We start from the raw sequence: 23,336 nt of genomic DNA, 5'->3' as shown, positions 1-23,336 counted from the left end.
TGTGTAGGTGTTTGGTGATTCCAGGTGTTGCAGGACATGGTGCAGGGCTATGCTGACTGCATCCTCAACAAACCGGTTGGCTTGATACACAAACTGACATGGGTTCATCGTTGGGGAGGTACAAGATTTCAAGTATGACAGAAGGATACGCTCAAATGCTTTCATGGCCACAGATGTCAGGGCAACTGGCCTGAAGTCATTGAGGCAGGTGACCTTTGAGGACTCTGGCACTGGAATGATGGTAGAGAGGTTGAAGCACTGTGGGACTGTACATTGGCTTCGATAAGTGGAAAATATAGTGGAAAATATAGGGGCCAATTGTACTGCACAGTGGATGCAATCCAGTTTCTTCTACAACCCCTCAATCACAACGTGGTCAAAGATACGCCTGTTACGTGTATCAGGCTATTTTATAGCAGCCATTCATGAGATAATCATTGCTTAGACTAGACGGCCCATTATCATACACTACTGTGTGCTCTATTTGTGCATCGTGGAAGAAAAATACAGCCACATCACTTGGACTCTATTGGGAAAAAAGGCTGCTAATTATAGTTTAATATTCACATTATTGATTTTGAGAAAACACTCCACATCATGCCTGGTGATCAACAGACGCTATTAGAGGCATTGCTGCTCCAAAGCATAACAGAGATACATACGACTTCAGTTTTAGCTCATTGCTAACATTGCACTGATAAAAGAACAGCTAGCATCACACAATCAGTCACTGAACAGTTTCTACATCCAGCACTCCCGTTCTCCTCCTAACAGTATAAAAGTAAAACTCTTAAGATGCAGTGCTTGTCCGGAAGGTATGACGCATCATCGTAAATAAGCAGAGGATGGATGTACCAAACACGGCTCCATTATACCAGCGTCACCATGTCTTTGAAAGACTATTTTCAGCACCGTGCTTTTACGTCTCCAGTGGCTGAGAGCTGGCAAAAAAGTAAGGGCAACAAACACATAGACAGGTATTCTTGATAAACCCGCTCTCTCCCTCTTTTATTAAAAAGATGAATCAAACTTTTTTCATCAACAGCACAAGATGTTTTATATGTAAGAAGAAGAATGGGAGGTATTGTAGTAGAGTGTGGAAATGACAAAAATAGACAACATACTGTAGTTGTGCCTGGCAAATGTGTTTTTGTTTTCTTGTTTTTGTTTTGTTTCCTCCTGCAAGTGGGAGAAAGGAAATAAGTGTCAGCCAACCAGCAGTGAAACTACAGTGATGCTATCCTTGAAACTGCTGAGGAAAATATGCAGAGGGTTATTAAATCCGATTTAATGAAGGTACAGCACTGCTAGTAATCGCAGCAGTTGTAATGCGACCTGCGTTCGTATAAGGCCATTGAAGGCTTCTTCTTTCTTTAGCACGTCGGACCTATGAAGTGTGCTACCTAAATTTAGTACTCCATGTTGATATGAGGAACCCAGGATATATTAGTGTTAGCCTGTATCAGAGAGGTCTGTGCTCGGCAATGGTGCTGGACATACAATTCAGGATCTCACCATGAAGAGTCTAGATGAGGGGTGGGCAGTCTTATCCAGAGAGGGCCGGTGTGGGTGCAGGTCTTTGTTCCAACCAGTGGTGGATCTAGAGATTTTTTTTCCTGGGGTGGCAAGACTGTGTCCCAGAGGTGGCAGCTGCCACCCCTTGCCACCCTGTAGATCCGCGCCTGTGAGGGGGAGGGGGATTCTAAATCGGCGACTTCTGTTTGAGATGAGTTTGGTGCGGCTCTCATTGACCTTCTCCATGCATGTACATAAAATATACTTTAAAAACACATTATCTGATTTATAAATGGGGTGGCAAGAGGGTGTCCCAGAGGTGGCAGCTGCCACCCCTGTTACCACCCTGTAGATCCGCCCCTGGTTCCAACCAAGCGGCTGCACACCTGTGTCTCCTAATCAAGCTCCTCAGCGAAGACGCTACTGGTTGATTAGTGGGATCAGGTGTGGGACTGCTTGGTCGGAACGAAGACCTGCACCCACGCCGGCCCTATCTGGACAAGACTGCTCAGCCCTGCTCTTGGTGTTTCACCTGTGCTGCTTGCTGTCAAGATGAATGGTGTTTGAATATAACATGATTCAGTTACATTCAACACTCATACAACTATTCAGGTAGTTGGCTTGATACCTGGCATGAGTCCCATATCCACGCGTGCGCCCACGGTTTGAATACCGGGGGGTTGGGAGGTGTGACCCCTAATTAAGACTTGGACCACCCCAAAAGAGAGAAAGACGAAAAGTTCGGGAGGTTCGAAACATTTATATATCCTCTTACCTCTAGCGAGTCTGTTTATCCGTGCACGTTACAATGTATTTCCCGTAGGCATGGCTGGAAGAATCTTGTCATACAATTCCAGACACCCCTAAAGTGGACCATACCATTTCCTCACCTGGGCGTTAGCTGAGAGACTCTCCTGCCTGCCTCGCCACTCCCGTGGCAGTGGCCCGCGTCCTCGCCGAAGTCAGGAGCTTAATGTAAGTAGCTAATTAACTAGCTAGTTTAATACACTTTATTTTCTCACCCTCGCAATTTCTGAACTAGATTGTGTACGAATGAACGCCAACGTTAGCTAGTTTCTAACTTTAGCCTTACGTTACAGTTTAGTTAGCTCGCTAAAGCCTTAGCCAACGTTAGCCTTAGCCAACGTTAGCTAACTAACGTTAGCAAGCGGACAGCGCACCCTTTCGTGTCCAGTGTTGGCTAAATAGCTAGCTAGCTAGCTGTGCATATGTCTTCGCATTTCGTTACCATTATAACTTGTCATATATCATCTAATGTTAGCTAACACTGGTGCTCAGTCATGAGCAATGCGACAACGGAGCTGTGGATACGTTTTGACAGTTAATTATCTCATTTTAATAGTCTTTTTGTGTTGATTGATCGAGCTGCCAGGCAAGAGGGAAAGAGGAGGTTTATGGATGTGGTGAGGGAGGACGTTCAGGTAGCTGACGTGGCAGAGGAAGATGCAGAGGACAGGAAGAGGTGGAAACGACTGATCCGCTGTGGCGCCCCCTAGCGGGAGCAGCCAAAAATAATAGTAGTAATGGTAGTAGTAGTAGTAGCCTTTTGTGTGGCTATGGTGGTTTAGTTAGTCTTTTGGCTTTTTGATATTAGCTTTCATAATGGGCACCCCCTTCATTTTCACTCAGGAATGCAGGAGTTTTACTTGGCAGGTTAATTGAACAATATTAAAGTACATGTGTGCTAAAGGCTGATTAATTGTATTAGTTAAAATGTATGACTACTTTATTGAACTCAGATTAGATTTCATTCACAGAGTCAACATGAGCAAGAGGAGAGGCGATATCCAGCACTTGTTTGTGCTTAAAAAAGAAAGAAAGAAGAAGAGTAAGTTGACACTTGTAAGAATGACGACTTATGCTGCATTCACATCAAATCTGGTGAACGGCAGACTGCGAACTAGAAGTCATGTGGATGAGAGCTGGACAGTAAAATCAGATGACATCAGCAAATTATACCGGCAAAAGCAGGCGGAAATGCCATCCAAAACTAAAATATTTTAACTTTTTGCCATCCTCTGCGACGGAATTTACAACTGGATGTTACGTAGCATATCACAAAACAAAAAGATGGCAGATTTGGACAATGCAATTTTATAGGTATATGAACTGACAGGATTATTGTATATAACTAAATAAAACAAACACAAAAAACCTTTGTACAATTTTTTTTCTGCAAACAATACAACATCACTATAGCAACCCATGTAGGTTTTTTTTTAATACCGTCCTGCCATTCTGTCATGTAGTTGGTGGTTTTTCCTGTTCCATTTTTGCCAGCTACCATCTACCGTCTTCCAGAGTCCATATGAATGCAGCATTAGAGATGATAATGCTGTCTGTTTTCTGTGGTTGTCATGCAGGCTTAACACTGAGCAGGATAGTATGGGTGATGGTGAGTTTTACATTTATGTGCAGTCTTACTAAGGAGGCAGAAGAATGTCACAATGACTGTCAGCAGCCAGGAGGAGGTCAAGAGGACAGTGAGCAGGCAGGAGCTAGTAGCAGAGAGGTGAGTTAGAAAGGAGACTGCACTTAAAGATGTATGCCATTGTACCAGATATTTAGGCAAATAGTGCTTTCAGAAACTGATGAGATGCACAATTATACCTTATTGTTCTCAACTAATATGCTAATACTTATAATAAAAGTTTTGCTAGAGAATGCTTTGTTGGCGACCTCTAACTACAAAAGTTGTGTGGTAAGGCCCCATGAGCTGGTGTAATGGGTTTGATTAATCATCATCTGCTGACTGCAAACATTATGTTAAACACATTCGATATTGTAGGGATTGTAAGGCTTCAGTTCACTGAAGCATGCGCCTGTGCTGTACTGGGTTCCCTTTACACCCTGGAGAAAAAGTTGACCCCCTGATTGTCATTGTATGTCATTGTATATTTAGGGTGGCACGATGGCCCAGTAGTTGGCGCTGTCACCTCACAGCAAGAAGGTCCTGAGTTCGAACCCTGGGGGTCATCCCAGGCCGTCCTCTGTGTGGAGTTTGCATGTTCTCCCCGTATTTGCGGTGGGTGTTCTTCAGGTGCTCCGGTTTCCCCCACCATCATAAGGATATGTATGTTAGGGTTAGTGCTCCTGTCTGTGCCCCTGACCGAGGCATGGCGAGACGAACGGGAGTTGGTCCCCAGGCACTGCACAGCAGCTGCTCACTACTCCTAGCTACACAAGTAGGATGGGTTAAAGGCAGAGCATAGTTTCCCCACAGGGATTAATAAAGTATATCAAAAGCAAAAATAATTCAAACTGTGTGCATCTCTCCAATGGTCTGCAACACATATCCATCTCATGGGCACACAACCTTGTGTTTGTGTAAATGAACTACGGGCATTTAAATGGACACACACATTTATAAAATATAAATGTAGCTTTATATCATGTTCCTAAAAAGTGGGCCTTTTTATTCCCTGCACAGGATATCTTGTGTAACATGCCTTTGACTTACTAAAACTTGTTTAGTGGAAGGATTGCCACACAACTGATATTTCAGGCTTAAAAAGCTCAAATGGTAGTGACTATGAGGTTATTTTGTTTTGAATAGACTTTACATTTTTTGGACCTTTTATTTTATTTTGGGTAGGTTGAATGACCTGCCTGACTCCACGTTGGCTACACCCATGATGGGGCAGCAGAACCCAGAGGGCTGGGATGTTATTTCCTTCATGTCCATATCTGACTATGACTTGCTCCACGAATACCACACCGCCTTGCTGATGCTTTGAGTCAGAGGGTAAAAATATTTTTTCCCTATGAGTATGGATAGAGTCTATCAAATACAAAAAAAAAAATAAAGCGGTTAAAGGAATATTTTAGAATCTTGAGGTCTGTTCCTATTTTATCCACGCGGCTCATGTAGTTCTGCACATATTGGTTAGTTTCATTTTCATAGTCACCCATCCTTTTCGTCATACAGCTCCATCTTGCCATCTTACAGTTCAGTGCACTTAATGGAGGACAAATCGACTAAATCATGTTAGCTTTAGCGGAACTGGAGAGTGCTTTTATGTACTAAACAATATTGTGGAGCTGTCCTCCATTAAAGGGAAATTCACCAATTTTCAACATCTGTCTATCTGCAACAGGGATAGCGCATGAAAGACTCATGCAGTTAGTCGTTTTTGATCGTTTCTGCATTTCTGCTTCTGATTTCTCAATATTAGACGTAGTAAAGACTTTATTGTTTCAATCCATTACAATACTCAACAGTACTGATTGCACATGCACAGAACCATCGGTGAAATTTCCCTTTAATTGCATTGAAAATTATCAATGGGAAGCTGGAGCTGCGTGTCCAGTATGGAGAAAAGGATGGATGACTGAAAATGAGACATTCCTATGTACTACATACGCAGTTGGGATAAAATAGAGGTAAACTTTATGAACTATCCTTCTAAATTGCATCTGAATCCACTGAGTTTCAGCACCCTTGGATCAACTTGAGGTACAGTGTCCGGCACAATATAAGTTACCACTGGGATACAGTCTTTTTTTGGTGTGGATTTTTCCCCCCCCAATTTTTACCCGGCCAGTTGCCCCACTCTTCCGAGCCATCCCGGTCGCTGGTCCACCACCTCTGCCGATCTGGGGGGGGGGGGGCTGCATACTACCACACACTTCCTCCAATACATGTGGAGTCGCCAGCTGGTTCTTTTCACCTGATGGTGAGGTGTTTCGCCAGGGAGACGTAGCGTGTGGGAGGATCACACTATTCCCCCCCCCCCAAACCTGCGCCCCGACCGACCAGAGGAGGTGCTAGAGCAGCGACCAGGGCAATTGTGTCTGTAGGGACACCCGGCCAAGCCAGAGATAACACGGGGATTTGAACCAGCGATCCCCGTGTTGGTAGGCAACGGAATAGACCGCCCCACCACCAGGACACCCTGGGATACAGTTTTCTCCAGAAGCTACAGGTGTGACTGTCAGCTTTTTGGTCAGTGGTCTACCTTACACTGCATCTACTTATACTTACTAGCTGCTCACAGCACCATCAAGTGGCGCGATTACTAATTGGTGCCAGAGCAAAACTGTCTGTAGAGACGAGACAGAGGCGGAAAGCCAAGAAATGGAAGAGAGCTTAGAATGCCGTAAAACAACAATGGTGATTACTCAAGGAAATAAAAGCGGTGTTGAGAAAGGTAATCGCTATGAAGCGTGCCGCATGGAGAGACAGAATTCCAAAAACACGAGCGCGCCTTGGCTTTTAATCCACCTCTTCTTGTTTGCTTATTTATTTATCTATATATTTTTTTCATCTAGAGGAAGAAAAAAAAAGAGGCTCATCTCATTTACATCCCGATACACGTTTACCTTGCCAGAGTCCCTGGAGGATCCATAATCAGCCACAATTTGAGAGATGGATTTCTCAAAATGAGGCTTTGATGTTGGGGGTTTCACATTTGTTTTTTGGTTTGTTTTTTTTTGTGTGGATCTAATTATATTATAGGTAGGGCAGCCATGTCAGGGGTACAGCAGGCACATGTATCTTCAAGGAAACAACAAATCAGAATAACACGATTAGCGCCCGCAGGGAGCCAGTTTCTGAATCTGTCAGGAAGGAAAGCCTTACCTACTTTGAAATGTCGACTTTTGTGATTTTAACCAACAGCCCCGGCTACCGCAGCATAGACTGGAGGCTTACTGTAGACCTCCTAGGCTAATTCTGACTTACACATACTTTTAACTCTCTATGTCCATAATGATGATAATGGTAATAATAATAATAATAATTGTAAATGATGCATGTTATGTAGAGAATTTCCCAACAATATAGCTGTGAACATATAATTTAGGATCTCAGCTTGGTTGGTGTCACATAATATAGCAGATGGCTTCATTAGATGCTTAGCACCCTTAGGAAATGGGGATATTATCAAATGTACAGCATCTACAACGCATAAGGTTATTATACCCCCCCCCCCTTTGTTGAAATTAAGACTATTTGCATTTAAAACTGCAAGCGAGGATCCCTTGCTTGTGTTTAAATGCTTGTTGGTGCTACCATTAGAATTTTCATCTACTGCTGCAAAAAGTGAGTGGTTTCTGTACATCATGAAGCCTTCACAAATTGAGAAAACGGAATTATTCTTAACTTGCTTGGACACCTTTGCTAACCATAACCTATTTAGGCTTAGTTTGGTACAGCGATGTGGGATTGAATGGGAAATATCCAAGTGTGCCTTAAAATGTATTGTTAGAAAATACAGAGGCACCTTCATGTCTTAAATGCCTATATAAGTAAGGGCCATAAAAACAGAAGTTTGGGAAAAACAAGCTTGAGTCACCCAAAGTCTGGAAGCTGGAAAACCTATTAACATGGTATGAATACTCCCGTTCACCATGAAAACTATGGCTTGTTTTATAGTTTTTGGTTTTGTTTTGATTTTGATATACTGTGGCAAGATGAGGACAAACACAGGAGACGAAAACGAGTTTTATGTTTGTTCATCAACTCCAAAAACCAAACTGCAGCAGGAACAACCCTGCACCAGCGAGCCCGAGAACGTAAACCACGCCCCCACCTCACAGTCCTGCTGGGTGAGAGGCATAGCCCCTAGTGTCCGCCACACAGCCCCCCCCCCCGAACACCCAGATGGGACTCCTGGAAAGAAAATCAGCGTCTCACTGGAGGCTTAAGTAGCCTGCCATAACAACTGCACCGTCCCTCAGCCGAAACAGTAGGTGAAACACAGTCCAATGCCGGCTGAGAAGCAGAATGCTGAACCCGTGAAGACACTGCCGGGGTCCTGGAAGGAGGACGACCCCGACGGGGAACCTGGGCCGGAAACACAACTTCGCCTGCCACCCTGTGTGCCGGTTTAAGTCTATCAAGCGTGACACGCTCCCTACGCCCACCCATATCCAGCACAAAACCCTTAGGACCCGTCTCAAGAACCCGAAATGGGCCGTCGTATGGGGGTTGGAGGGGCGAGCGGTGAGCATCATGCCGTACAAAAACAAAACGAGCCGACATGAGCTCCGCAGGCACGAACGATCGCGGAAAACAGTGGTGAACGGGGCCTGGAACCCGAGTGCTGTCGGACAGAAAAGGATAAATGGCCGGACGGGGTCGAGGAGCGGAATTCCCAGGCAAAAACTTCCCAGGGACGCGGAGCGGCTGACCGAGCACCAGCTCAGCGGGCGAAGCGTCGAGGTCCTCCTTAGGAGCCGAACGCAACCCGAGCATAACCCAAGGTAAACGGTCCACCCAGTTACCATCCGAGAGCGCAGCGCTGCCTTGAGCGACCGGTGAAAACGTTCACACAAGCCGTTAGTCTGAGGGTGGTACGCGGTAGTGCGGTGCACCTGCACACCCAAGGATCGCGCAAGTGCCGACCAGAGCTCTGACACAAACTGAGGGCCCCTGTCTGAGGTGATAGCTGACGGAGTGCCGAAACGGGCGACCCAGGAGGAAAGAAACGCGTGTGCAACATCCGAGGATGTTGTGGAGGACAGAGGGACAGCCTCTGGCCACCTGGTGGTCCGATCTACCATTGTGAGCAGGTGCGTAAAACCCTGTGAAGAAGTTAGAGGGCCCACCACGTCCACATGCACGTGGTCGAAACATCTGGCCGGGATCGGAAACGGTTCGAGGGGTGATTTAGTGTGCTGATGGACCTTAGCGCACTGGCACGCTATACATGCAGCTGCCCACCCCTTGACGTCCTTGCAAAGGCCAGGCCAGGCAAACTTGGAACCGACCAACTTCACCGACGCCCGAACTCCAGGATGCGAGAGGGAGTGAATCGAAAACTCGACAGCGCCAGGCCACTGGAACAACGGGGCGGGGACGGCCGGTGGACACATCGCAGATTAGGGCAGGACTGCCTTTCTGCATCACAGCATTCTCTAGCTTGAGGCCAGTACGCGTTGACCTAAGGGCAAGGACGTCCGGGTCGCTGGGCTGGTCGGCAGCCATAGCGGAGAAATCCACACCGAGGTGCACGGCACACACAAGCACACGCGACAGACAATCAGCAACAGGGTTGGACTGTTGGACCCGGCCACATGCTGAATGTCCGTTATGAACTCAGAGATTGCCGCCAGGTGGCGCTGCTGACGAGCAGACCACGGCTCAGTCACCTTGGACATGGCGAAAGTCAGCGGCTTATGATCCACATAAGCCGTGAATGAGCGACCCTCCAGCAGGAAGCGGAAATGCCGGGTTGCAAGGTGCAGTGCCAGCAACTTTCGGTCAAAAACGCTGTACTTGCGCTCGCTATCCCGCAGTTTGCGGCTAAAAAATGCGAGTGGCTGCCACGCATTCGCCACACGCTGTTCAACCACAGCCCCCATGGCTATGTCAGACGCATCGGTTGTTAAAGCTATGGACGTCGTGGGTGTGGGATGGGCAAGGAGGGCCGTGTTAGCCAGGGCGCACTTAGCTCCGTCAAAGGCCTGGACCCGTACGGGAGTCCAGTCGATAGGGTCGTTAGCCTTCTTAGGCCGCAGGGCTTCGTAAAGTGGCTGAAGGAGGTGGGCAGCGCGAGGGAGGAAACGGTTCTAGAAATTCACCATGCCCAAGAATTCCTGCAATGCCTTAACAGAGACTGGGCGGGGAAATTCCGCCACCGCTTGCACCTTAGAAGGCAACGGGACCACGCCTTGCGGCGAAATGTGGTGACCAAAGAAGTCAATCACCGGCAGTCCAAACTGACACTTGGCCGGGTTGACTATCAAGCCGTGTTCGTCCAGACGACGGAAAACCTGTTTCAGGTGCGCCAGGTGCTCTTCAGCTGATGGACTGGCCACTAATATGTCGTTAAGATAAACGAACACAAAAGCAAGGTCACGCAAAACCGAGTCCATCAGCCTCTGAAAGGTTTGCGCTGTCCCCTTCAAGCCAAAAGGCATGCGCATGAACTCAAAAAGCCCAAACGGGTTGATCACTGTGGTCTTGGGCACGTCCTCTGCACGCACGGGAACCTGATGATAGCCATGCACCAGGTCCACCTTAGAGAAGATAGTGGTACCTGCCAGGCGTATGGAAAAGTCCTGTATGTGTGGGATGGGATAGCGGTCATTGGCGGTGACGTTGTTCAGGCGGCGAAAGTTGCCGCGACAACCCATCCGCCTTGGGCACCATATGAAGCGGCGAGGCCCACGGGCTGTTGGAACGCCTCACTATACCCAGACGCTCCGTGATGGCGAACTCCTCCTTAGCTGGAGCCAATTTTACCGTGTTGCGGCACCACACGCACGCAAAAACTGGCGGTCCCACAGTGGGAATGAAATGTTCTACCCCATGTTTAGTAACCGTGGTGGAAAAGGCAGGTGGAGTCGCCAATGGAAAATCCGCCAGCAAACGCTGAAAAACATCCCCTAATGCTAAAAAAGTTAGCGTGTGTTAACGGCCCGGCTCCCCCTGTCTTGTACGGAAAAGTGGCGAAAGACACAGCATCAATTAAACGGCGGTAAGCAACATCAACAAGCAGACCATTAGCACACAGAACATCTGCGGCGATAATAGGAACCGTAATGGCGGCGACTACAAAGTCCCACTCAAAATGGCGCCCGTGGAAGCAAACAGTCACCAACCTTGTGCCAAACGTCGCAATGGACGAACCGTTAGCTGCACTTAACTGTGGGCCGCCGCCTTCAGCTGACCTGTCTGTCTTAGCAGGAGGGAGTAGGCTCTTTGGCGAGCCGGAGTCCACCAGAAACCGTCTTCCTGACATCGTGTCCTTAATGAAGAGCAGCTCACTACGTCCACCAGCGCCCACAGCTGCTACTGAGCGCTGCCCGGGAGTTTCCCGCCGCCTCAAACGTGCACGGAGGGACGCAGCGCCTCGCCTTGCCGCCGAACCGCTGGTGGAAGAAACAGAGGCCTCTCCCGCGCCGTCTCCGGACAGTCACTCCAGCCACCACTGCCGGGTCCGCGTCCTCCGACGTCGGCTGCAGAGGCTCCAATGCCACACTCTGCACAGAGAACCGTCTGGTAGCCAGCAGGACCCGATCGGCCTCCTCAGCCAAACCTCGGCAGTCACCAGCGGCCAGACACGGGGAGTTAGCCAAAGCCGCGTGCAGAGGAGACGGGAGCTGGCGCAGGAAAACGTGCGGGAAAAGGAATCCACCTTCGTCGGATTCTAGCAGCGACAGCATATTGTCCATGAGATCCACAGCCGTCCCATCGCCCAAACCGGATAGGGAAAGGATTCTATCTGCCCTCTCTGCGGCAGATAGGCTGTACCTCCGGAGCAGAAGTTTGAGGGCGACGTATTTATCGTGTTGCGGAGGGGCGCGCAACAGCTGCATGGCCTGGCGTGTGCACTGCTGGTCCAGCGCAACGACGACCAAATAATATCTGCAGTTGTCCGCGGAGATTCCATGCAGGTGGAACAGCGCCTCGACATGCTGGAACCACGAAGCCGGGTCGCTCTGCCAGAACTCTGGAAGCTTCACAGCCGCGGCGAGAACGGCCGACTGCGAGAGTTGGGGCAGTGTGGCCGAAGTGGATTCACACTCCTCTTCTGCTCCAAACATGTTCAATTCGGGGTCACCAATGTGGCAGGATGAGGAAAAACACAGGAGACGAAGGCGAGTTTGATGTTTATTCCTCAACTCCAAAAGCCAAACTGCAGCAGGAACAACCCTGCACCAGCGAGCCCGGGAACGTAAACCACGCCCCCAGCTCACAGTCCTGCTGGGTGAGAGGCACAGCCCCTAGTGTCCGCCACAATACTTTATTAATCCCCGTCGGGAAATTCTTCTCTGCATTTAACCCATCCTAGCTGTGTAGCTAGGAGCAGTGGGCAGCTGCTGTGCAGCACCCGGGGACCAACTCCAGTTCATCTCGCCATGCCTCGGTCAGGGGCACAGACAGGTGTATTAACCCTAACATGCATGTCTTTTTGATGGTAGGGGAAACCGGAGCACCCGGAGAAAACCCACCGTAGACACGGGGAGAACATGCAAACGCTACACAGAGGACAACCTGGGATGACCCCCAAGGTTGGACAACCCTGGGGTTCGAACCCAGGACCTTCTTGCTGTGCGGCTACAGCGCTAACCACTGGGCCACCGTGCCGCCCAAGCTTACAGCACCTGGTATTCCCAGGCGGTCTCCCATCCAAGTACTAACCAGGCCTGACCCTGCTTAGCTTCCGAGATGGGACGAGATCGGGCATTATCAGGGTTATTGACTGAAAGCTTTATCAGTAAGGCTGTGGACCTTGTAATCATCATCAGATTGGGGGTTACATCTTGAGTGCGACATCATGGGCTAAATGATGAGATGAGCACTCCTTTAATTAAGGAAAACCTTACCGAGGGTCTGCCCGAGCCCAGAGAGTGGCCCCCGAATTTGTTCAGAAAGTAGTTCGTCTGTGCTGTGTTGTGGTGGCTGAACACCATTAAGGAATTTTATGAGGAATGAACGAAACGAAGATAATGGGCCTTTCGAAAAACTCTTCCTTTGCCTTGGTAAAACTGTTATGAATATGATGTATAGTATGCGGTTTTTAATGCAAGTTGCATAAAACAAGTCAAGTAGAAATATTTTAGACCATCATTTTAATAAAATAGTCCCGACAAGGCGTCTTTTACAGAGATCAGTGTCATCCGTTTAAGATGTGATACTTGTGTGTGTCAGGGGCGTAACCATGGGTGGGCCTGGCCTGTCACAGGACCACCCATTTCGAGCCCAGGTCCACCCAATCACGCTGGCTTACAAGCACGTAGGCCGGCCCCTTTTACGTACGTAGAACTGCAAAATCTGAGCGCGCATACCATCACACTCTGTATTTTTCACTGCTGCTAACTAGCCAATAGCCAACAGTTAGCCATAACTTATGGAATGGCGAAACAAAGTTCAATCTTCCGCTTTTTTAAAAAGCCACGGATGGAGAGGAGGAAAGCGTACCTGCTCCAGCACCAACTGAGCCGCCCAATGAGAGTGAGATACCGCCGGAGAGAAGGACAGAGGAGGCTACAGCTTCTCCGTTGCAGGCAGCTTCTCCTCCCCCCTCTGACGACGGTGAGACGATTCCCTTGACCATGCCACCGTCAGATTTGTCTGCTGTGGATGAGCCACCCTCGCAGCCTAAATTAGTGTTCCCCGCAACCAACATTTCAGGAAAATTACGTTCTTTTTCCCATAAGTGGTATGAAGAATTCAAGTGGCTTGAATACAGCTCAGCAAGGAACACTGTTTTCTGTAAAATGTGTAGGCATTTCCCCGAGCCCCATATGGAAAACACCTTTTTTTGAAGCGGGTTTGTAGATGGGAAGCACCTCCGCCAGGCATGCTCAAATCCTCAGGCTAGCAAACCCCATTGTATTGCACTTGGTAAATTTGAGGGTTACAGAGCAAGCCTGCAAGGTCGGGGGACTGTTCTAGACCAACTAAACCCTGAGGCAATGGACCGCTCATTTGTGGAAAGAAATCGTGATCACGTAAAGGTGGTTCTGGACATTGTTATGTTCTGTGCAAAACAAGAACTGTCATTACGTGGACACAAAGAAAGCGAGGAAGCAGAAGCACTAAAGGGACATTTTTTAGAATTGTTTAAATTCATTTCCAAATACGACCCAGAAATTCAAAGTCGCCTTCAACAAATGCCTAAAAATGCAACAAAAGTGCAAAAATTCAGAAGGAATTGCTAGAATCTGCTGCCTCATTACTGTTGCGCAAGATAAAAGCAGAGCTGTGTGAATCACCCGCCACCTACTATGCGATATTAGCGGACGAATATAAGGATCTGTCAAAGCGTGAACTGGTCGCTGTGTGTATTAGGTACATTCATGCAGGGACAATACAAAAAAGAGCAATTGGATTTGTAGACACCGGTGATATGAGTGCAAACGCGATATCTGAGAAGATTTTAGAAGTGCTGCAACCCCTGGAACTTGATCCCTCTCTGTGCGTGGGTTTAAGCTTTGACGGGGCTGCCGTAATGTCAGGGAACAGAGGGGGGGGGGTGTGCATGTTATTTTAAAACGCACTTTTCCAGACGCGGTATACGTCCACTGTAATTCCCACTGTCTTAAGTTAGTTCTTTGCACCGCATGGAAAGTGTCGGGACACGTCAGCACTTTTTTCGAGACACTGAACTCTCTATACAGTTTCATGACAGGTGCGCACAGACACGCTAAATTCCTCGAAATACAGAAAGAGCTTCATCCTAACAGACGATGCCTGGAGTTAGAGCGCTCAACAGACACAAGGTGGAGCTCAGAGTCAGGATCAGTGAGCAAGGTTTTGGTGTTACTTGACGTTATCTTGGAAACGCTAGCACAATTTTCCAAAACTAGTGGTCACACTAAAGTTGAAGCCGAATCACTTTTGCAACAAATTCAGACGAAGAAATTTTTGTTTTTGCTGGTTACAGTCGGGAAATTATTCGAGAGCAGCGATTTTGCAACAAAAGGTTTACAGAGTGGCTCATTGACTGTCACTGACTGCATAGATCTAATTCAAGGCCTCAAAGACAGTTTTGCACAGTTTAGAGATGATTCACAAGGTGATTTCAACAAAGTGTTAAAACTAACAGAGGAACTGATGGAAAAGAATGACGTCTCCAGCTGGGATGTCACCCGCACTCGGGAGAGAAAGCTGCCCGCCAGATTCAATGAGTCGGTGGTTACCACTAGTTTGGGCAAAGCTACAAACGTGAGGAACAACGCTGACCTGAAGCAGCTATGGATTAACATTCTGGACAGGCAGATTACTGAGCTGGACAGTCGCTTTCAGCAAGATCAGTATGGCATCATGCGAGCAGCCGCTGCTTGTTTACCAGGATCGGTTACGTTTGCCCAGAAAGAATCATTGCAGCATTCGTGTGATCATTACCGGATATCTATTGAGGACGCGGAATGGACCGTTTTCATTCAGGCACTGCGTCGTAAAGTGGAGAGGGGTCAGTGTTACCCATCCCTCCTTGAAGTGCTGGACAGCTGCAACTCTGACGTTTTCCCAGACATTAACAGACCGTTAAGGGCAACGATCACCATTCCCCTGACTTCATGTACTGTTGAAAGACTCTTCTCCACTACAGGCCGTATCAAAACATGTCTAAGATCTTCCATGCTAACTGCACGCCTCAACAACCGATCCCTGTTGTCCTTTGAAAGGGAACTTACTGACTCTTTGGACTATGATGAAATAATCTCGATCTTCAACGCTCGCCCTCGGCGTCTACACATTGTGCTGTAAAACGTGTACTATTATAGGCCTATAGCTTACATGTTGTATCATGATCTTTAGACCGAGTCGGGCTGTTTTCCTCAGTGATGTTTAAATGGTTGTGTAGAAGCCTGGCGAGAATGACTGGGGTGGTATTTGTTTAAGTGGGTTTTTATCAAAGTTTTAGTATGTTTCTTGGTCACGTACTAAAAACTTGTGTTATGTGTTTACTGCTGTAATGTGTTCGAATTTGCGTCTTGTTTGAAGGATTATTGCTGGAAAATTTTGGTCCACCCATTTTCACTCAGGCCCACCTAAGAAAATATTCCTGGTTATGCCACTGGTGTGTGTGTGTGTGTGTGTGTGTGTGTGTGTGTGTGTGTGTGTGTGTGTGTGTGTGTGTGTGTGTGTGTGTGTGTGTGTGCGCGTGTAACCTAGAACTAAGAATAAACAATAGCATGCATGGCTCAAAGGACCCTCGAGTCGGGCCACAGGCAGAAGCTGGTCACACAGGTCTTTGTAAGAGAGGGCCCTGCCCCAAGGTGAAGTCTTTCTAATATGAGAATGGAAAGAAAAGAAAAAGGAGAATGATCCAGCGGAGTATAGAAAAAGAACTACCTGTTATGGACCTACAGTCCTCCACAGACACCCCGCTCCCCCGCCCCGAGACGAGACGAGCTCTCTGCCAAAGCAAGCTCTTGTCTCATTGAATCAATTGATCAATTTCACAGCACAAAGAACTAGCGCCCCCTATGACCTCCGTGCGACGCTAACCCACGGAACAAGGCAATCTGTCTGATTAAGTTCATTAGAGAGAAAGCGCTGTAAAGTTTCTTTCTTTTTCCTTTGCCACTTTTTGTTTCGCTTCGCCTTGAGGGGGAAAAAATCATTGTTGTTGTTTATCGGCGTGATTTTGTCTAATCGATGGTCATCGTCCTCCTGCAAGTTTTAATCATGCAGCACGAGTTAAGGCAATTATCCAAATAGCTCAAGTAATGACTCACTGGTTGCTGTGCGAGAACACAGGAGTTTTGGGGATAATTAACTATAGATAAGAGATCTGTGAAACATTAGCAAAGTTTCACTCCCATGACAGCTCATAATTGGAACACACATGGCGTGATCGGGCCTGGGCCTTTGAAGGATTTTTCGAAGGGCAAAAGTTTCTTTCTTCATCTTGGTGTGTGGTTTCTTTTTTTGCTCTTGGTGGTCATGAAGCACAAGTCGGTCTAATGAATTTCATTCAGCGCTGGTGATGGTCTGCTTGAGTCTCTAATATTTCTCCTCTAATTGATTCAAAATCTGTTTCACAGTTACCCCCCCCCCCAACTGTATCCGGCCAATTACCCCACTCTTCCGAGCCATCCCGGTCGCTGCCCCACCCCCTCTGCCGATCCGCGGAGGGCTGCAGACTACCACATGCCTCCTCCGATACAGGTGGAGTCGCCAGCCGCTTCTCTTCACCTGGCGGTGAGGAGGTTTGCCAGGGGGATGTAGCGTGTGGGAGGCTCACGCTGTTCCCCACAGTCCCCCCAAAACAGGTGCCCCGACCGACCAGTGGTGCTAGTGCAGTGACCAGGACACATACCCACGTCCGGCTTCCCTCCCGAAGACACAGCCAATTGTGTCTGTAGGGACGCCCCACCAAGCCGTAGGTAACACTGGGATTCGAATCGGCGATCCCCGTGTTGGTAGACAACAGAATAGACCGCTGCGCTACCCAGATGCCCTTCATTGCTTTTTCATGTGCTTTGCCTCACGCTGTAAGATTTCAGCTCATGTGCCGCAAAGCTGTGGGGAGTTTTAGAACTTGCCTTTCCTTGGTCAAATAATTTACCCCATGTGTTACATCACCCACATTTAATTCCATCCAATTGAAGAAACTGTCATGACAAATGCTGGCAGTAAAGTGCCTTGCTCTGGCTCCTTACTTAATGGTGTCTGTTCTTTTGGAGTAGGCGGACAAGATCTGGCTGCGTGGCGGGGCCACAGCGTCATTACAAATGACAATATATAATTACACCTGCCAGAAAAGCCTCTCAATTTCACATGTGCGTATGCAGAAATATCAGGCAATGATGTGCACATGTGACACTCACACACACACAAAAGTACAGATGCGTGACCATACACTTGTGCATTCCGCCCACAGAAAGGCATATGTGCACACGCAATCAAGCATACACACACACACACACACACACACACACACACACACACACACACACACACACACACACACACACACACACACACACACACGTATATGCAGGCACATGTGGAGCTCCTGACAGCAGCTTGGTGAGCAGGCAGTGGGCTGCAGGCGGTGGCCTGCTCTCTGGGGGTGTGAGGCTTCTCCATAATTCATGAAGGAGGTGAAGTGCTGTAGGCGAATTGTGGATCAGTGAGGGCAACTTGGACAACCGGCCTCAAACTGACATCAGGCTGAGAAGCCCGGGTGCTGACAGAGCTGTCCTGTGCATGCCAGGCTGTCCTAATCAGCCAGAACAGGCCCCTTGTGCAATGTGTGTGTGTGTGTGTGTGTGTGTGTGTGTGTGTGTGTGTGTGTGTGTGTGTGTGTGTGTGTGTGTACTATCTTTGTACAGGCATGTGCATGCCTAAACACATTTTTCTTTGATCCGTGCACGTGACACAGTCGGAGAGTGTGCACCAGGCTTTGAAAGGCACAGACCCTCTCTGTTGCGACCTGTCAGAATTAGAAAGCATAAATCCAGCCGAGGTGAGGTGGACTTCCTACTTGCATCGCCCGCCCTCACCAGTTAACATGGAGATGATGTGACTGTTTCCTGGTCCTTGTCAGGAGGTCCTCTTCATGGTGGTTTAGACTACTGGTTTTGGCTACAAATTTCCTTGTTCAAGGACACTTCAGCAGGGCAGTAGCTTGCCAGCAAACAGGGCTGAACCGGGGTCCCACTATCTAGAGTACCTGCCCCCCCTCCCACCACCACCATCCCCTCCTCCAATTGTATTGGGAAAAGTAACCTGGGGGCAATACAGTTCAGCTCAATTCAGTTCCATTGATCTCAATGTCCTCCAGCTCCCTGCAGGCTAACATTTATGAGCTAATTGGGCCTAAAGCCGCTCCAGTTGGCGAGAACGGCCTTCTGGTGGTAGTTCAATATGGCCCAGGCGATTTGTCTGTGACACTCTGAGGACTGTCTCAAAACAAAAGGCGCTCTCCGCCGTCGACTGCTGCCTGGTGTGCCTGGGGTGAACTCTTAAGACAGACCAGAGACCACACGTTTGATCTGGTCCTGTGCACGTAAAGAATATTGACTTGGCACTTGGTGAACACGGACTTTAATTTAGTGCAAAGTCTTTCAGATCTATGGACGCTGTTCAGAAGCCTCTCGCTTTAATTTACCCTGCACCAGACTTTACACTGAACTCCCATGGCCCCTCTCTTTTTTCTCTGTCTCTCTCTCTGTCTCTCTCTCTCTCTGTCTCTCTCTGTCTCTCTGTCTCTCTCTCTCTCTCTCTCTCTCTCTCACTCACTCACTCACTCACTCACTCACTCACACACACACACACACCTGCTCAGTTGTCTCTGAATGTTGTAATAAGAGGTAAACCATTTACACGGCACAGTGACTGAATGTCCCTGGTTGTATATCATACTGTTCCTGTTGGTCATTTAGCGGCGAGTGTCTCCCCTGACCTCGCTACTGATCAGAGCAAGTTCACTTTCCATTAGAAAAACCGACTCATTGTCACTTAATTAGTCCGAGTGTGTGTGTGTGTGTGTGTGTGAGAGAGAAAGAGACATGCCGTTCATTACAAGTGGGCGAGTGTATGCAATTCCAATTCCAGCGGCACCATATGTAAATGCAGCAAGGTCTTAAAACTGTGACTATCCTTATACTCCCGGCACGTCACTGAGAACTCTGGAGTGGCAGCGCTCATGCTGATTCACAATGGGATGTTGTTATCATTCGTTCTGCTGATGTTTGCTGCTGGTGCTGTGTAACCCATTTAGGATTCCAGATCTTCTGCCTTACACTTGTCATAGCTATAACACCTGCGTTTACTTTTTATCTCTTGTTTAACAAGGGGCACTTATTCCTCCTGAGCAGTATGGACCCTGACTGACATCGTAATATGCTTTCAATATCCTTCCTCATCAATATTTTCACAGGATGAGAAACAGCGAGGGCCTTGTGGGTATAATGGAGATCATTAACACATTGAATGGAATCCAGAGGCGATGGCGTGAGAGGGATGGTGGACTGTGTTTCTCTAAGATGAGAGATAAAACCACAGACAAAATGGCGTCCACAGTTGGCATGGTTACTCTTATCCTCAACATAGTAACCGTAACCTTTAGAGACAAACACTAATTAATTCAAGCAGAATCACAATACCACCTACTGTGTCCCTGAGACAAGTAGCCATTAAAATCTAATTTGAAATGTTTTGAGTTGCTGATCTAAATTAATTGTAGTTGCATCGTAGATGTGTGGATAATGAAAATGAAAATGTGATTCATCTGCAGAAATTAAAACAGACTTCTTGTTGTTTTGCTACTGGCAAAATCTTTATTATCTCTTTCTTTGAATACTTCAAAAACCAGAGTGCCTTGCATTGAGCTATGTTACGTCCTTCCTTATTTCATTATGATGTCAGGCTGTTCTCGTGACATTTGAGATCCTGCTTCTCCCAGAAGCTTCACGCCGTAATTAACCAGCTCAAACAGCATGCTCTTTTGTCTGGGTTACTAAAAGATCTATTCGTTATTTTACAATTATGTGATAGAGCCATCATTTATTCAACGCAGAGAGAATGAATAGCTCTAAAATAGCTTGGACCACCTTTATTTATTTATTTGTTTGTTTATTCATTTATTTTATCCCCCCTTTCTTCCCAATTGAATTTGGCCAATTACCCCACTCTTCCAAGCCGTCCCGGTAGCTGCTCCACCCGCTCTGCCGATTTGGGGAGGGCTACAGACTACTACATGCCTCCTCCCATACATGTGGAGTCACCAGCCGCTTCCTTTCACCTGACAGTGAGCAGTTTCACCAGGGGCACGTAGCGTGTGAGAGGATCACGCCCCCCCCCACCACAATTGGCCGCCCCCACCGACTGGAAGAGGCGCAAGTGCGACATCTGGCTTCCCACCCGCAGACACAGCCAGTTGTGTCTGTAGGGACGCCCGACTAAGCCGGAGGTAACACAGGGATTCAAACCGGCGATCCCCATGTTGGTAAGCAACGGAATAGACTGCTACACCACCCGGATGCACCCTTGGACCACTTTTAGACCAGTTGCTGCAACATGCTGCACAGTTGAAGCCAGTGTGCTTAGGAGAGCATCAAGGTTTGCAATATAAGTCATAATAATGATAGCAGTGCCCTAATATGTCATCAAATAAATCTATATTTGAGCAGCCTTTGCAAAACAAAGAAGAGATAATGATTCTGACTGACAGCAAGTCATCCTCACCGTGGGCTTTTGATTTTCAGAGCCATTGGTCGGTACCAGCTCTGTGCAGTTCATACAGCGCCATGCATGTGTGGATAATCAGTTCTGACAGGCTGACTGCCGGGGGAAAACAGAATGTCAGGCTGTTTGTGAGGTGTGCGTACACGTGGATGATGTGCTTCTTTCTGGTCTACATAGAGGCTTCGCTTCACACAACTGTGTTTTTACAAATCATAGTCTTTTTGTGAGGTCACTGATGTGGCCACACGATTCACTGAGAACACGTGGCTCAAGTGGTTTTGTCCTTGAAATCAGATAAATGGCCTTGGTTGGAGATGGACAACGCTTGTTATCTCTAATGCATTTATGCTCGTTATGTGGGCTATTCTGACATGTACAATTGCTCGGGAGGGCAGCGTCTGGACGGGGTTTTTTGATTGAGGGATGCACACATCCATCGGTGAAAGCAAAACTGAAACGTGGTGAATTGAACAGGCAATATGCAAGTGGAATGGCTCGACTGAACACACTCACCCCTCAGTCAGGTGAATGTTATCGCTCGCTCTTTGTAAATGGCGTGGCTGTCCAATTTTTGAAAATTGGACACATCGGCACATTTGGCTCCATGCTGCAGTCAATTCCCCCATCATAGTTTCCTTTTTTTTTTTCAAAGGGCTCTGATCCTTCCTTTCACCTTTCCCAGTTTAACCATCTGTTCAATCAGAAGCACTTGCAGCATGTATTCTGTATTCAACAAACACCCCCAAATAATTCATAAAGGACCCAAAATAGAGCACAGATTGGATATGTGGACCCTGCTCCGGAATAACTTGCACAACGGATAGATTTCTGTTGTTGCTGATGTACAGCGGCAATACATGGAAAAACAGTCTTCAATAATAAATGTGGGAGGATAATGGCGGTTTGAATGAAACCTATAATCATAGCCGTAATTCTTTAATCGGGATCATTTTGAGTGAATTAAGTGACGGTGAGACCCCTGAGGTCTATGGATCCTGTGCAGTTATTATGGTGGTCAGTCAGGAGTTTAGTCCATAGCCGTGTGCTGATGTGTCCTGTGCTGGGCAGTATGAAAAATGTTGTTATCATGATAAGCAGAGGGAATAGTACACAATATTGACACATCATGATATCTGCTGTTACACTCCTGCGATGTGCTTGTCCACTCCTGCCCGCTCCCGCAAATATTCTGACCATTCAGGCCCGCACAGTAGAATTCCATTGATTTTTTTGTCTTCTCCCGTCGTGCAGGGAAAACACATTTTTTACTGTGTACTATTAATAAAGGGATGCATACCTGTCGGTAATAAGGGAGCGTGATTACATTCTAGTGCACAATTAATTGATACTAGTGCAATAATTACAGATCTTCCAGTGCAATAAGTACACCTAGGGCAAAATTAAACTATTTATTTGACTTATTATTTTAGAACATATGTTGTTTGTTTTGCTGGGTTTGTTTTACATTTCCAGAGGCCGCACGGCAGCACAGTGGTTAGCGTGGTCGCCTCATAGCAAGAAAGTCCTGGGTTCGAGCCCCAGGGTAGTCCAACCTTGGGGGTTGTCCCGGGTCGTCCTCTGTGTGGAGTTTGCATGTTCTCCCCGTGTCTACATGGGTTTCCTCTGGGTGCTTGAGTTTCCTCCCACAGTCCAAAGACATGTAAGCCAGGTAAATTGCCCGTACTAAATTGTCCCTAGGTGTGAATGTGTGTGTGTGTGTGTGTGTGTTTGTGTCAGTCAGTCAGCCTGGTGACCTGTCCAGGGTGTCTCCCCACCTGCCGCCCAGTGACTGCTGGTATAGGCTCCAGCATCTCCGCGACCCGAATTTGGATAAGTGGCTTGGATAATGGATGGATGGATGGTATCTGCCTTCAGATGCAAAAATACTATACTTAAGAAACAGATCATAACATTGAATTGTTTGGTAATGTACAATATAACAAACCAAAACAAGTTTCAAACAGTGCTCCCTCAACTATTTCAGACCTCATTTTTTGAGAAATTTGTGTTTAAAAAAAAAAGGTATCATGATAGTATCCAAATATTATCCCTATACGATACCATTAAAAGACACTACTTTATATGTATGTACTACATTGTAAGATGGAAGTCAGCATTGGCGTGAATTGGTGATAACCACACAGGCAAAAGTAAAGTTACAATGATGAAGGTCTTTCCAGAAATACTGTTTACATCCATCCAT

At 47.3% G+C, this 23,336-nt stretch overlaps 1 pseudogene; it reads right to left on the bottom strand.

The window, feature by feature from the left end:
* Positions 1 to 12,579: 12,579 nt before the first annotated feature.
* Positions 12,580 to 12,697, bottom strand: LOC130131837 (5S ribosomal RNA; annotated as a pseudogene).
* Between the last annotated feature and the right edge of the window lie 10,639 nt (positions 12,698 to 23,336).

Source organism: Lampris incognitus, chromosome 21 (assembly GCF_029633865.1).
Source record: "Lampris incognitus isolate fLamInc1 chromosome 21, fLamInc1.hap2, whole genome shotgun sequence".
NCBI classification, from domain to species: domain Eukaryota; kingdom Metazoa; phylum Chordata; class Actinopteri; order Lampriformes; family Lampridae; genus Lampris; species Lampris incognitus.
This window is presented reverse-complemented; position numbering and strand designations above follow the sequence as displayed.